General features: G+C 38.4%; 1 protein-coding gene across 15 annotated transcripts in view; it reads right to left on the reverse strand.

The window, feature by feature from the left end:
• MCTP1 (multiple C2 and transmembrane domain containing 1) overlaps positions 1–13,988 on the reverse strand; it is a 271,275-nt gene that overhangs the window by 18,038 nt on the left and 239,249 nt on the right. The window lies entirely within an intron of this gene.

The raw sequence follows: 13,988 nt of genomic DNA on the forward strand, positions 1-13,988 counted from the left end.
CACAAGAACTAGCTGAAGCACAGCAAAGAAACAGGAATCAAATACTGTTCTAAAAGAATTCAGCACTCCAGCCTTACTTTTCTGTTTTAGAACTAACATGAACTATTCTCTAAAAGTGTCAGTCTTACTACTCCATTCTTCTCAGGAGGAAGAATATCGTCTTCCTCTATCCTCCTCCTATGCCACTACCTTAGTTTAGACACGTAACTACACATTGCTAAAGACTGGAGTATTGCTCTCTCCTTCCTGAGCTAAAATTTCCATCTCTTTAAACAGACTGTTTGCTCTGACCTTTTCTTCCTATGCTTACAGTTATTACCAACATGTTTAGATCAAACACATAAAAAAACACTTTGAATTTCAAAATGATCATGTCATGGACTTCTGACGTTTTTGTTTTATGGAAATCAAAAGGGGTTTCTTTTGAAGTTTCCATACCCAAATATGCATACATAGTGTTAACATTAAACTGCCTGAGCCTGGTCAAGAGAACTGCTGAGCAGAGGAATAAAGGCATGCCTTTACCATTTGTATTTGCTGTCCAAACAGAGCACTATTGGAATAATCAATCAAATGTTTAAGACAGCTTTGGGTTCCAGCAATTTAACTGAACTTGTTATGAAATAAGGCAAAAGAAACTGTTTTGCTAGGGACACTACTTGTGAAGAGCAACTTGCTCCAAGACTTGAAAACATCAGGCCAGATTCTCAGCACCTGCATTTTGCTATCTCCACTCAACCAAACCCTGACAATTTATACCAGCTGAAGATCAAGCCCTAAAATCTGAAATACTTGATGGCTGTTGACTGCTCAATGATTAGACAAAATTTCTTTCCTAAAAGAAATTTAATTCCTAAAGAACTTGATCTGGACAACAAGAATATTAGGCTTAGCGCTCATGTAAGCCAGAAAGTGTAGGTTGCCTGAAATCTTTCATTCAAAACATGAATCTGCAGCAATCAGGATGAAAATAGTAATCTATGAGATCTGGGCAACATTATTCACAGGGGACGAATATTTAAAGCAAATTGTCTTGGAAGCAGTTTGAGATTCAATCCCAAAGTAGTGACCATGATGATGACTGAATGAACTACAAACACTCAAAACCAAAAAGCACAGTATCATCATGTCATGAGTCCTGCTATTTCAGCTCCAAAGAAATCCTGCCTAGAGCAAGAAAGATTAAATAATGTTCCAAAGATAATGCATATACATGCACATACACATTTCAAATGGTAGCTGCAGTTATTCAAGAAGTCCATCAAATATTAATAAACTGAAGAAAGACTTTCAAAAACATTTTTTATATAATTCTCCTGAAGAGAAAAAAAAAAGTTCAAACTGTGCTTTTGGAAAATTACACAGAGTAGAAAAACAGCTTGGCATTTGAAGCAAAACAATATAAAAAGAATTAAAGAGTGTACAGTGGGCAAGGAGTGATATGTGAACCGGGAACTGGGAAAAAATCCAGGGAAATGCCTGAAAAGGCTCCACTGCTGGTTTTCTCCATATCTGCTCATTTCATTGAAATGGAAAAAAAGATCCCTCCTTGTTTATTAGAAACTGCTGGAAGTTTGGAAAAGATCTAAAGCTCAGCCATCTAATGAAGATGGGATGGGTCCATGAATATGCAGAATCACAATGTAGGGTAATTTGTAACAATGTTATTTTAATGTCTAACCACTACCATAGTCTGTTCTACATTCATTTTAAATAAGCTCCAGCATACATAATGTCTCAGAAGGAAAAAAAAAAGCACATATTTATTCTGGACCACAGTAAATTTTACTCTGACTGAAAACGTAGAGGTGTTCACGTTCTGGAGGCTTATATGTTCTGATATTGTACTGCAGAATAGAATAGCAGAAAGAAAAAAAGAGTTGCTCAAAGGCAAATATTTACACAAATGTCCATTTTTTTTTTCAGTAAAACAAACATCTGTATTTAAAGCAAAAACTTTGACTGTGTACTGTATGTATGTAACTGTATGTACAGTTACATATATACAGTAACTGTATGTACAGTTACTTTACAATAAAAGACCTTGGAGAAAAAGCTATCAGCTTGTCCTCAGTCACCTCAGGTGAGTTTACTTTTGAGAAATAAATAACGAAACTTCATCAGCTGAAATGATAATTAATGAGGATGCCCTAGAATGAAGAAGGAAAACAAACTATTGTTAAAATTAAATACAAAATCCGGATGATTAATGTAATGTTAGAATAGTAACTGAAAAAAATAAATGGCCTGAAGCACAGATCTTTGCCAGTCTTCAGGCAATATTAACTTGCCCACTGAGTACTCATGACATACAAAGTACAGTGGATCACAAATGATACTATTTATACTAAATCCTACAAGAAAAGCAGGAAAAAGTAGCCGAGATGTCTTGTATAGAGAAGATGAAAAATAGGTGTTTAATGGAATTTATGTGCTTTTCTGGAGAAACAAATAAACAACGTACTTTAACCAGTCACCACGTCACGTGCATTTCTCCACACCACTTCTTTTCTCATCATCTACTAACCTGCCTACTGTGGTATTTGAAAACCTGGAAGTGGCAAGATCCACAGATATACAAATCCGAGGAGCAACGGGTGCTAGGAAACCTGCAAGGAGTAGTAAGCCTGACAACAAAGTAACAAATTGTTGAAGTTTAACATTTCAGAGTGGATTTTGGGCATTAAGCAAATCAATGTATAAGACAAGCGTCTAGGAATGAGCAAAAGGGGCACCCAACAGCGTTTAGCACTTGAAAGGCTGAAGGAAGAGTTGGCATTCAAAGCATGCTGACTCCTCTTGGGATTGGACCCTTTGCAGCATGAGTTTATGTTCAGGAGAGAAAACTGTAAATTGTAAAGTCAGTCTCCAGCCACTCTTCCCTCCCAGATCCCTGATCCCTTCCTGGCATTTCCACAAATGCCAGAGATCCTTGTAGGATGTCACCAGCTTCTAACAGCTTCAAAGCTTTGCTGCCACCAGCTGCCCACAGATGGGTATGAGTGCCATGCCATCATCTCCTGCTTCCCCAGTTCTACCACCACCATCTGACTGTGTTACTGCATGATCTCTGAGATGGACCAGCCTCTTTAGAATACACTATAGTCATCCTTTTCAGCAGAGGAGACAAATTAGGCCTTAAAAAAATTAAAATAAAAAAAAAATCACCATCAACTCATCACTTATTTGAGGACAACTCACAAAGAAGCAACCTCCAGCCAGAGTACAAGAATTCAACAGCAGCTCTCATCTTCAACTTTCAGCAAACAGTTTCTGTATTATTTATTGTCTAGTAAACAAAGTTTAAATGCTTTTCAGCCTCGGTTGCAAACTTGGTACCCATTTGCAGTCCAACAACAGCAGGGAATAAAGCTGCCATCATATAATGCCTTTTTTCTCCTATGTGCCTGCTTTCCATAGATTTCATTATTTCTCTGGGATCTGCACACATTGTCATATCTGGGGCACAGCAATACTAAGTAAACAGGGAGAAGGGTTGTGAAATTTTTATCATCATCGCAACAACTGGCTGAGAGGATATACTGTATTCACACTTTTTCCAAAGAAAAAAAAAGGCAGAGAGCAGGTATCACTCCTCCAGAAAAAAATCTCTACAGTATTCCAGCCTGACAGCTTGAAATTAAGCAGACAGGCACTTCAGATATCTAGACGTTGTGGCATAACAGTTAGCAAATACACCGCAGTAAGCACCTGCACTGGATTAAAACAGCTTTTTGTACAGGGCCACATTTGTATGGGATGATACTTAGGAAAACCCAGACTATGCTGGGGTTGTTTGCTATTAAATACATGGAAGGACTGCTCCTGCACTCTGCTGAAGAGCATTCAGCAGCAGAGAACTGCAGAAAAAAGGAGGTGGAGGTCAAGCAGACACTGAGATTCCCAGAATGTTTTCCAGGCATTTGGAGAACAGAGGTTCAGCAGCTTCTAGTGCAACAGGATGGATCCTTCTTCCCTATATCTCCTAATGGCCTTTCCCTCCATGAGCCTCTCGGTCTGCACCCACATGGATGTCGGGCACCCACACCGCTGTTAGTGGCGCAGCTGTTTTACCACAGGTCTCTTCAGAGCCTGTGGGCAAACGCCATCCAGCCCCCAATAATTTGTTATTGTTCATTTTGTTGATTTGTTCTATAACCTCTTTTACCAACACGCTTGATTTGAAGCAGATCCTCTGCCACAACCCTTATGGGAAACCTCTGCTGGCTCCTCCACAAAGAATACAGATGCAAGAAATTAAGAGTACGGCTTAGATTCAAGGCCCCACATAGACTGTTTTTAAAAGCACTGTGTGAAGGGCAGTCTGGAATTTTTAAATTATTTGTGACTGAGTTACTGAAACATTTTAGAATAGAAAACCAGACCAAACAATACCAGAAAAGCGAATGATAATTTACACTGTTCTCCAAAGAAATCTTTTACACTGCTCCTAAAAGAGAAAGGGTATTAAAATAACCTAGCAGGAGAAAGAGGTAAAAGAGCAGACATATTTCAGAAGATTAATAGTGAGCTATCATAAAATTTGATACTAGAGCTGATGTTATTTAATGTATTTATTAATCCACATCAAAAAGAAAGAAGGTTGAACCACCAAATTTATAGGTGACAGAATTACTAAAGGAGGTGATGTCAAATTTCTGAGGAATATAACCAGGTTAAATGTATGCCTAACACTGGTGGTTTAACTTTACCTAATGACATCATATAACCTGATGAGATAATTCCAGCTGAAGAATTAACTCAAGTTAAAAATAAAAAAAAAGCTGATCCAGAAAAAAATAGAGACAGGAGCTATTGAAATCATAAAAATTCTGCAAAGAAAAATAAGACAATGAATTACAGAAAGCACTAGGACATTTTAATTTATACAGAAGATGAATGAACATAATCAAGATATTCAAAATAATGAACGGTTTAGGGAAAGCTAATAGGGGCTCTTAATTACTCTCAGAAGGCACTAGTGAGAAATGTTCCACCAACTGGAAAGGCAGCAGAGGTAAAACTGGTAAAAGTGAATTCTTCTATTCATACCATGCAAAACTCAGTGGTGGAGATCACTGCCAGAACATTATTAATATGAAGAGATTAATAAAACTAATGGAGGAATTAGGCATATGGAAATTTTCCTGTGAAAAAGGTTATCAGAATAGTGCATAGAACAACTACCCATCATTTCAGACAGAAACACAACACAGTTAAAATTTCTCACAGAACTCAAACAAGAAGACTTCGAGACAGAATAAAGTCACTATGAAAACAGGATATAAAACATAAGCTGAAATCTTTGCTGTTTATTAGTTGAGATACTGCATCTTTGTTAAAAGCTGTCAAAGTAGTAGTAGAAAAACAAGAAATCAATGGACAGAATCATGGAAGTGCTGGTATTGTACACTAGAAAAAATACTGAGAAATAAAGTCCACTTCTTTCTAAAAGGGTTTGCACAGATGTGAACAACAATAAAAACTCTCCTGCTTTTTCAACTTCTCCAAACAGTGAAAACAGAACTTCCAAAGCCTTTCTGAACAAAGAGGTCACATAAATGCTTTCCAGCTACAGAGCTGATTTCTTCTAAAAGGAAAAAAAAAAAAAAAACAAAAACAAAAACAAAAAAAAAAAACACGCTTTTGGCTAACCATCCACATACCAGAAAAATAAAGACTTAATTTTATCATTTTTTTTTCTGGTTATGAAGATTGAATTTAAGAGAATAAATGGCATACTTATGGCTGTAACATTATTCACTTACACCAACAGTTATGTCCTAACAGCTATTTTATGTTTCCTTCTCTTGAAGGCTGCCAACACATGCTTTGAAATAGATTAATTTTTATTATATGGTTGTACAGCAGCATGTACAAGAACAAATATTTAAGATCACCAGCTTTCTCAGGGAGGAGGGGAAATCAGAATATCTCCAACATGATTTCAAGCTGTAAATCACCTGAGAACCTTTGCTCTGCCTATAAAAACACAACAGCAATTTTCTTAGAGTTTGCTTACTTGTAATTTACATGACAGAAGAGCTTAGAAATCAGGTCCTGCCCGTCAGTGCCCCAAAGTTTGGCAGGAAATTCTTCCTTGTGCTGAGGAATGGAGCTTCCCTTTCACCACAACTCTCAGCTTTGGAGAAGCTGGCACTCCTGAGCTCACAGGTCCCACATAGCCTCAGCCCAGAAATTTCACTCCCTTTTTATTGAATTTACTACTTTTGATTCCTGTTGGGTGGAAAACATTAATGTTGTGCTTTGGGGGAGAAGAAGGGAAAGAATTCACTAACAAGGCTTATTTGAAAACAGAAGTGTGTGGCAGTGCAAAGCATTTTTCTGCAGTACCTGGAAACACCTGGGAAATGCCCCGTGGTATTATATTAATGCAAAGGGAATTTAAGGAAGTTCCCATGTCGACTGGAGGTGACACAGCCTGTTTCAGCATGCTTCCAGGGCTTTGTTTGAGATTGCTCCCCACCACAGGGAGATGGATCAAGTTCTTTATTATTAACGGTATTAATATTAATAAATGACAGTAATATTAATAATTAATAGTAATAGTACCAACCACCATTATTAAGACTTTTTTTTTGTTGTTTGCCCTGGGAAGGGGCATGGGGACCCATCAGTGCAGGTACCCCGCGTCCCCAGAGGAGCCCACCCTGCAGCAGGGCCAGAAAACCCATTTGCTGCATCACAGAGGGTGGATGAAGAATGCAAAAAAGCACTAAATACTATGTTAACAATTACCTCAGAGCATGTGAGGTAACAAAGCAAGCCTCGTTAAACCAGTGTAAATTGGGCACTCTCTCTCAGAAAAGTAGTATAAAGAGGCAGCCACCTTCTTCAAGGCTGGTTATTACCATTATTTTCTACCTTTCACACATGGGTGCTACTGACCTTCCTCAGTTCTCGACATGTTGTGTTCTTGGCTGCATTTGCAAATGCCTAAATGCCCCGCTGACACAAGGGCACCATTTTGTACAGCACGGTGTTATTGCATCCAGTCCTGGCTTCAAAAGGGCAGAGATCTGTTTGACAGCAAGAGGCTATTACTTAATACTGTCTTCCATGCAGTCATTTTATTTCCAAATTCTTTGTATTCCACCTATGTGGCATCAATGCTGTTTGCCAAATCCAGTCACAGTGATGTACTTACCCCTCCCCATCTTCTCTAATATTATGGAGAAAAACAGAAGTATCACAATTGGAAATGATTTACATCATTAAGGGAAAGATCCAAATTATTCATCTGAAATACTATTAGGAAGCCATTTGATTTTTATGAGGAAAACCTCTTTATTGTGAGGGTGATGGAGCACTGGAACAGGCTGCCCAGAGAGGTTGTGGAGTCTCCTTCTCTGGAGATATTGCAGACCTGCCTGGGTGCCATCCTGCACAAGATGCTCCAGGTGATCCTGCTGGGCAGGGGCTGGACCAGATGATCTCTGGAGGTCCCTTCCAGTCTCCACCACTCTGTGACGCTGTGAAACAGAATGTTTCAATCCCATTCACACTTCTGTTTTTCCATACTGTTATTACAAACGTTATTTTCAATAAACATTTAAAAAAAGCTCAGCCACCATTTAACTGGTATAAAGAGAGATCTAAATCTGTAAAACAACAGTGATAACTAAATGCTGCAAATTATATATAGGTTATACTGGAGGTAATTTAGCATATCTAAGCACTCTTCCAATTTCCTCCTTGAGTGCAGGAAGAATTGTACATTGAGAAGGGGAGAGAGAAGGAAGATAAAGACGGTGGAAGTCAAAAGCCTTTCAAAGTACCAACAGAATGTAACCTGGCAATAATTGCTGACTTTATAATCTCATGCCAGGCCCATAAGACAGGTATGATGACTGGATGGTCTCAGCATCTCCAAAGGGAAGGAATAACTCCGCGTATCAAGGTAGCAGAAGTGTGTTGGAGTGCTAACCTCTCTCTATAAATGATAGAGAAAGCAAAGCAGGATATTAGTAGAGCATAACAGCAACAGTATTTCTGTTGTTTAGTTTCGTCTTTGAGGAAACACATGCTTTTTGACTCCAGGGAAGCCATTACAGACCTTGTCCTTGTAAACACCCTTATTAAAAAATAAAATAAAAAATTAAAAAAAAAAAAAGGATATTGAAATAAGAACGTGGAGCTTTACTTTTCTCTGATCCTACTGATTTTAGGCTCTTTTGTTTTATCTTTTATTACCTTTGAAAAATATAGTATTGCATTTTCTGAATGTTCTTCGTTAATATTTTCTGAATATATCTTCTAAATGATCAGATTGTAGAAACTAACCCCTCCAACCCTCTTAAGGTTCCTGGGAAACTGACAGGGGGTACAGAAACCAACCTGTATGTCCAAACCCTGGTACTTCTTTTGAGGACTATTTTGATCAAAAATAATCATCACATGCTTCCAAATGAAAGTACACATTGTTATCATAATCCAATAGTGGTGACTAGGAGAGCAAACGTGTGGTAAATCTCATGATCTCTAAATCACCCTTTTAAATTAAAACAAAACAAAACAACAAAAAAAACATGTTACAGTGGGCAGCACACAACAGTGTAGGTGAAGCTCACTGATGTCAGTGGTCCCAAGGGTTCATCACGAAGTTCTCTGAGCTTCTTTGTGCAAATGCGAGAATAAATTTAAGTTTGGACACTTTTTCTTTAAGTATTTTCTATCATTTACAGAGAACAAAAATGGTCATGATCAATCCCCTCTTCAGTTTTAAAAATGGTAAATATAATGCACTTCTCTCTACTCTTTCAGCAGTCTCTTAGTTTGCCATGAATTTTGGAAAAGAAATGTCATTAGAACAGGAAGATCTTATAATTCTCTTACCAGTCTAAGCATCACTTCCAAGTATTCCCCCAAATCAGTCGTTAAAAATGCATCATGTTTCCTTTTAAACTGTTATTTTTTTCTGTTTTACATAGCTGAGAACATTTTTAAAGGATGTCTAATATCAGATAGATTTTAAACATTTTGTTCTATTTCCCTCCTCATGCACTACAGATACATTGTCTCCCTGGCATTATCTTCTTTGCTGTTCAAGTTCTGGAATTTCTTATTCCCATTATGCCTTTTAGCTGATGAATTTGTCCCTTTTTTGCTCTCCTTACTTCTTTCCATAAAAAGGTCCTAATAGATTTTCTAATTTTTTTTTTTTCCAGTTAAGGTTTGTTTTAACTTCAGATCTTCAAGAAGTCTCATGAAATTACACAGACTGGATGTTTCTGTTGTTTTTTTTTTTTTTTTTCACCCAAACAATTTGTGAACAAAGATCACTTAGGTTTTCTGAACTTCAATCTGCTTTGTGAATTTGTGGGGCAAAAATAATCCCTTATGCACTGAATTGTATTCAGTTGGCCATAAATTCCAAGCTGCTGTGTGCTTATTATCTTAGACACTTGATTTTCCCAAACCATAGCTATATTTTTAAAATGCTCTTTGAATACAGAGCTCTACGGACAATTTGCTCTCAAATTCTTCAGTCATTGTGCTCACCTATATAGGTGAAACACATTGGAGTATACGGCCTTTTTCTTTATTTTCTGCCTTCCCTGTATGTTTTCTCCTGATGCACTCATCCCATATTTTCTTAAAGTGTTACTGCATGGTCCTGCTCCTTGTCAAATAGTAATTTTCTAGAACTATTAATATGTCTCACAAATGACATCATTCACGGGCTTAATCCCCTCGGGATTTGGCACTATGCTTAGCCAATGCATAGGATGTAGGTAGGAGAAGATATATTTAAAGAAAGAAAAAGAGAAAGACCTTTCTTTCTCCTCTCCATTTCAGGACACATGTACAGACTTCTGAATGCTAACAATCTGAAACCATACTCTTAATGTCTCACTATTAAAATCAGAATAGAGAAAAAAAAAAAGCTCTGTAAAACATTCTTATGCATTTGAGGTACTTCCAGTAACACCTGTTAATGATCTGGAAGTGCAATATTAAAACTTTTTCCTTTCCCAACAAAGTCTAGGGAAAATAAATATTCCAATGTCTCAATTAAGGAGGGGTTGGTATGGGTTTGTAGGAAAAAAAAAAATCACTTTCTTAAGAATAGATTATGAACATTGTACAGGTAGGAAAATTAATTTAAAAAGCCAATGCAGTTGATTAAAAAACAACTAACCAACAATAAGAACAAACCGACCAACCAACAACAAAACCACAATCAGAAACCAAAGCTAAACATCTGGGGTTCAATAATTACTGTCTACCTTTCAGAAGTGTTCTGTTTTGGTTATCTGGAAAAATATTTGACTATGTGCTACGTATCATATCTTCTAAAATGTGGCACCTTTCCTTGCATTAGAATGCTTTTGTAACATTACACCATTTGTTGTAAGAAATGGTATTTCTTCAGACCGGACCTGCTGGAGAGGAGCTCTGAGGAGAAGGACCTGGTGGACGACAGGTTGGCCATGAGCCAGCAGTGTGCCCTGGTGGCCAAGAAGGCCAAAGGGATCCTGGGGTGCATTAAAAGGAGAGTGGCCAGCAGGGCAGGGGAGGTGATCCTCCCTCTCTACTGTGCCCTGCTCAGGCCTCACCTGGAGTACTGTGTCCAGTTCTGGGCTCCCCGGTACAAAAAAGACAGGGAGCTCCTGGAAAGAGTCCAGCGGAGGGCAACAAAGATGATACGGGGCCTGGAGCATCTTCCCTATGAGGAAAGGCTGAGAGACCTGGGTCTGTTCAGCCTGGAGAAAAGAAGACTGAGGGGGGATCTTATCAATGTTTACAAATACCTTAAGTGTGGGAGACAAGGGGATTTGGCCAACCTCCCTTCAGTGGTTTGCGGGGACAGGCCAAGGGGCAATGGTCACAAAATGGATCACAGGAAGTTCCACACCAACACGTGAAAGAACTTCTTCATGGTGAAGGTGACGGAGCACTGGGACAGGCTGCCCAGGGAGGTTGTGAAGTCTTCTTCTCTGGAGATATTCAAGGCCCGTCTGGACATCCACCTGGGCAGCCTGCTGTAAGGAACCTGCTTTGGCAGGGGGGCTGGACCTGATGATCTTTCGAGGTCCCTTCCAACCCCTTCAATTCTGTCAATTCTGTGGACAGGTTATGCCTCTCTGAAACAACATTTGAGATCCTTTTCAAAATAGCAATTTGGAGATAGCAATTTGGAAAGTCCAAAATACTCTACAACTTCCACCAGGCTCCCAGGAATGGATTGCACTGTTCTTTAAATCAACAGACACTGTCTCACACAGCTTGATTACTAGCAAAGAGGTTTATCACTGACATTTTTGTGAGGGCTTCAGCAATAAGAAGTGCTGCCCTTGAATCCACTGGCTTGGAACCAACCCTGCATGACCAAGATTTGTGAGTAACGTGCGTGCACTAACACTTGCAGGTAGGTTGTTATTCTGTGGGAATTTGTCTGAGGCTTTGGGGGACTATGGTCCATGAATAAACAGTCCCTGAAGTCTGACTAGCATCAGATGAAAACACAGCACTAGTCCAGCCAGACCTTTCAAAAACAATCAGTCTTAAAGACAAGGAGCTTCCAGCGGTCTCTTCATGGATGTAAGCTCCCAACTCCTGCAATAGGATGCCTCCAAAACAGTGGCATTTCATACCTTAAAGTGGCCTCATTTGCTTGGTGTCTTCTGTTTCTTCCCTCAAGCACCAGTAATTACATTCCGGGCAGATTATTTTGAAAAGCACCTGTAGTCTTGTTTGAATACAGCTGTTGGTAAGTCACTGCAGCTCTTCTCCATGGTCTTGCAGGTATTAGTTTAGAAAGCAAACCAACAAAAGGACAGTATGCAGCTGTCATCTGAACATTTTTAGTTCATTTTCAAATAAAGAGACAACATTCCACTGGGGAAAAGGAAAACTTCAGCACTTGCAGAAAATGCCATTTCTATGTTTATGCACCAAGACTTCAAAATTCAGCATAAAACTTCAAAAAAACTCATGGTGCTAGAGAATACATTTTCTGAATCAATATATCCTGAAGATGGGTGAGAAAGATTACACAGGATAACAAATGTTTTTAAAATTTATGTAGTAACAAACTGGCTCTTGGGCTATAATATTATTTAATGTAATTTTTGATAATGCAGCTTTAAGCTTTCCCTGAACAGACTACAAAATCTTACTTTTTAATAGACTGTCCAGAAACCACAACTATTGCTATGCAAACCATTCCTCTATCAAAATGCATGGGAGTACACTATACCTCAGAAAACAGCTGAGTAAACTGTTTCTTGATCTTCACTATATGCTACATATTGATCTAAAATATTCATTCAGCATTTGTTTTTTGAGAGTGGAAAGGAGAGCAGACCAGGCATTTCACAGAATAGGCAAGAAGATGTTTTGGTGCACCCACACATATACACATATTTTGAATTCCCTGAAAAGTTAAAAAAAAAAAAATCCAATCAGAAATCAGCCTCTTACTCAGCAGCAAAGAAGGTATTCTGAAGTATCCCTACCTTTTCTATCCCTACTGATATTTAAAATTTCAACCAAAGAGTAATTAAAGACCAATAGACCTGTTCCATACTTAAATTTAAATTATAGCTAATACGATGTATTACGGAGATATCAAAGCATGGCTGTGTATGCTGGAGGTAGGAGGAACTGCAACATTTTTTAGTGTAAAATATAAAAAAAAGCACATCTACTGAGCAATTGATCTTAAATATTTCTGATTGCAAGAAAGCTTCAGATTAGCAACAGTGTTTTGACTTCTTCACACTGTTAAAGAAAAACAGAAAGCAATACTTTTTTGACAGACTGCTTTTTTCTCAGACCTCTGTGTTACTTAGATGCCATTAGGTATCTGTTACATTACATAAATGAGTGGTGTCCATTTTGCTTTTCTAAACTTGTTGCCCTTCAGAACTAAAACAGTTTGCTAACATAAAACCTATTTTTGCCATCCCAGACTTTGTTACTTTAGCACTCAAGCAGACTAACAAAAGATAAAAAGGGAAAGGAAATAGGAGAAAAAGGAAGAGGAAAGAAACAATACATAAATATTTATTACCAATTTTTCTTATATGCTTTTTGAAATGTATAAAAATAATCCACATATGTTCTTCAGCTCAATTACTTACAAATAACCTATCTGTAGAATCAAGTAAGTCTGTCAGTTGTGCAAGTTTATTTTTCCATGTGCTATCTCGAGATAAGCAAGTCTGTAATATTAGATTTCCACTGACATAATTGTGCATGAATTCTGATCTGATTTAGTATTACATGGTGCAAAAGGTGACACATTTTCTTTACTACAGCCCATTAGAAAAGGAAAGGAATTGCCAGCTTGTGAAATCTGAGGAGTTTTATTGAAAGACTGTGGGACTTTGAGGTCAACTCGGTGGAAAAGTAACTTGCTCAACTACCCCAGGCATTAAGCACTGTGACAAGCAAACCAAATACCCAGTGTAGTTACTCAGTTAGACAATCAATAAAAAACATTGCATTATCAGACTGCTACAGCTGTATTTTAACCTATCGTATTACCTCATCTATTCCCAAACCAGTCAAACACACATTTGCTGATCACACAGATAACACAGATACCACCCCAGTCCTTAAGCCACACTTAATACTAAGCAAGAGTGGTAATAGAACTGTTTATTGCTTTTCCATATGCCATAAATTCTAATTTTCTGTTCTATCTAGATGGTGCATCAAAGGCTGCACATCCAAAGAGCTACTGAGGTGGTGAAGCTGGCTTCCAAAACCAACACCTATGAGATTTGAGGTTAACTCTGCACGTGCCCTCGTGGATGCTCAGCCAGCCCCTGCTCCCCCTGGGCTCCTCCTTACCGCATCCCTGCCCACCTGGTGCCAATCCATTCCCTAGGTTGTCTCTATCTTTGTTTTTTTGTTTTTGTTTTTGTTTTTGTTTTTGTTTTTACCTCTGCATTCCCATCTCCTTCTGCCTGTTCCACCTCCTGCAGGCTCTTCCACTCAGTGCTGCTCCCACCAGG

The sequence above is a fragment of the Anas platyrhynchos genome, chromosome Z (genome assembly GCF_047663525.1).
Source record: "Anas platyrhynchos isolate ZD024472 breed Pekin duck chromosome Z, IASCAAS_PekinDuck_T2T, whole genome shotgun sequence".
NCBI classification, from domain to species: domain Eukaryota; kingdom Metazoa; phylum Chordata; class Aves; order Anseriformes; family Anatidae; genus Anas; species Anas platyrhynchos.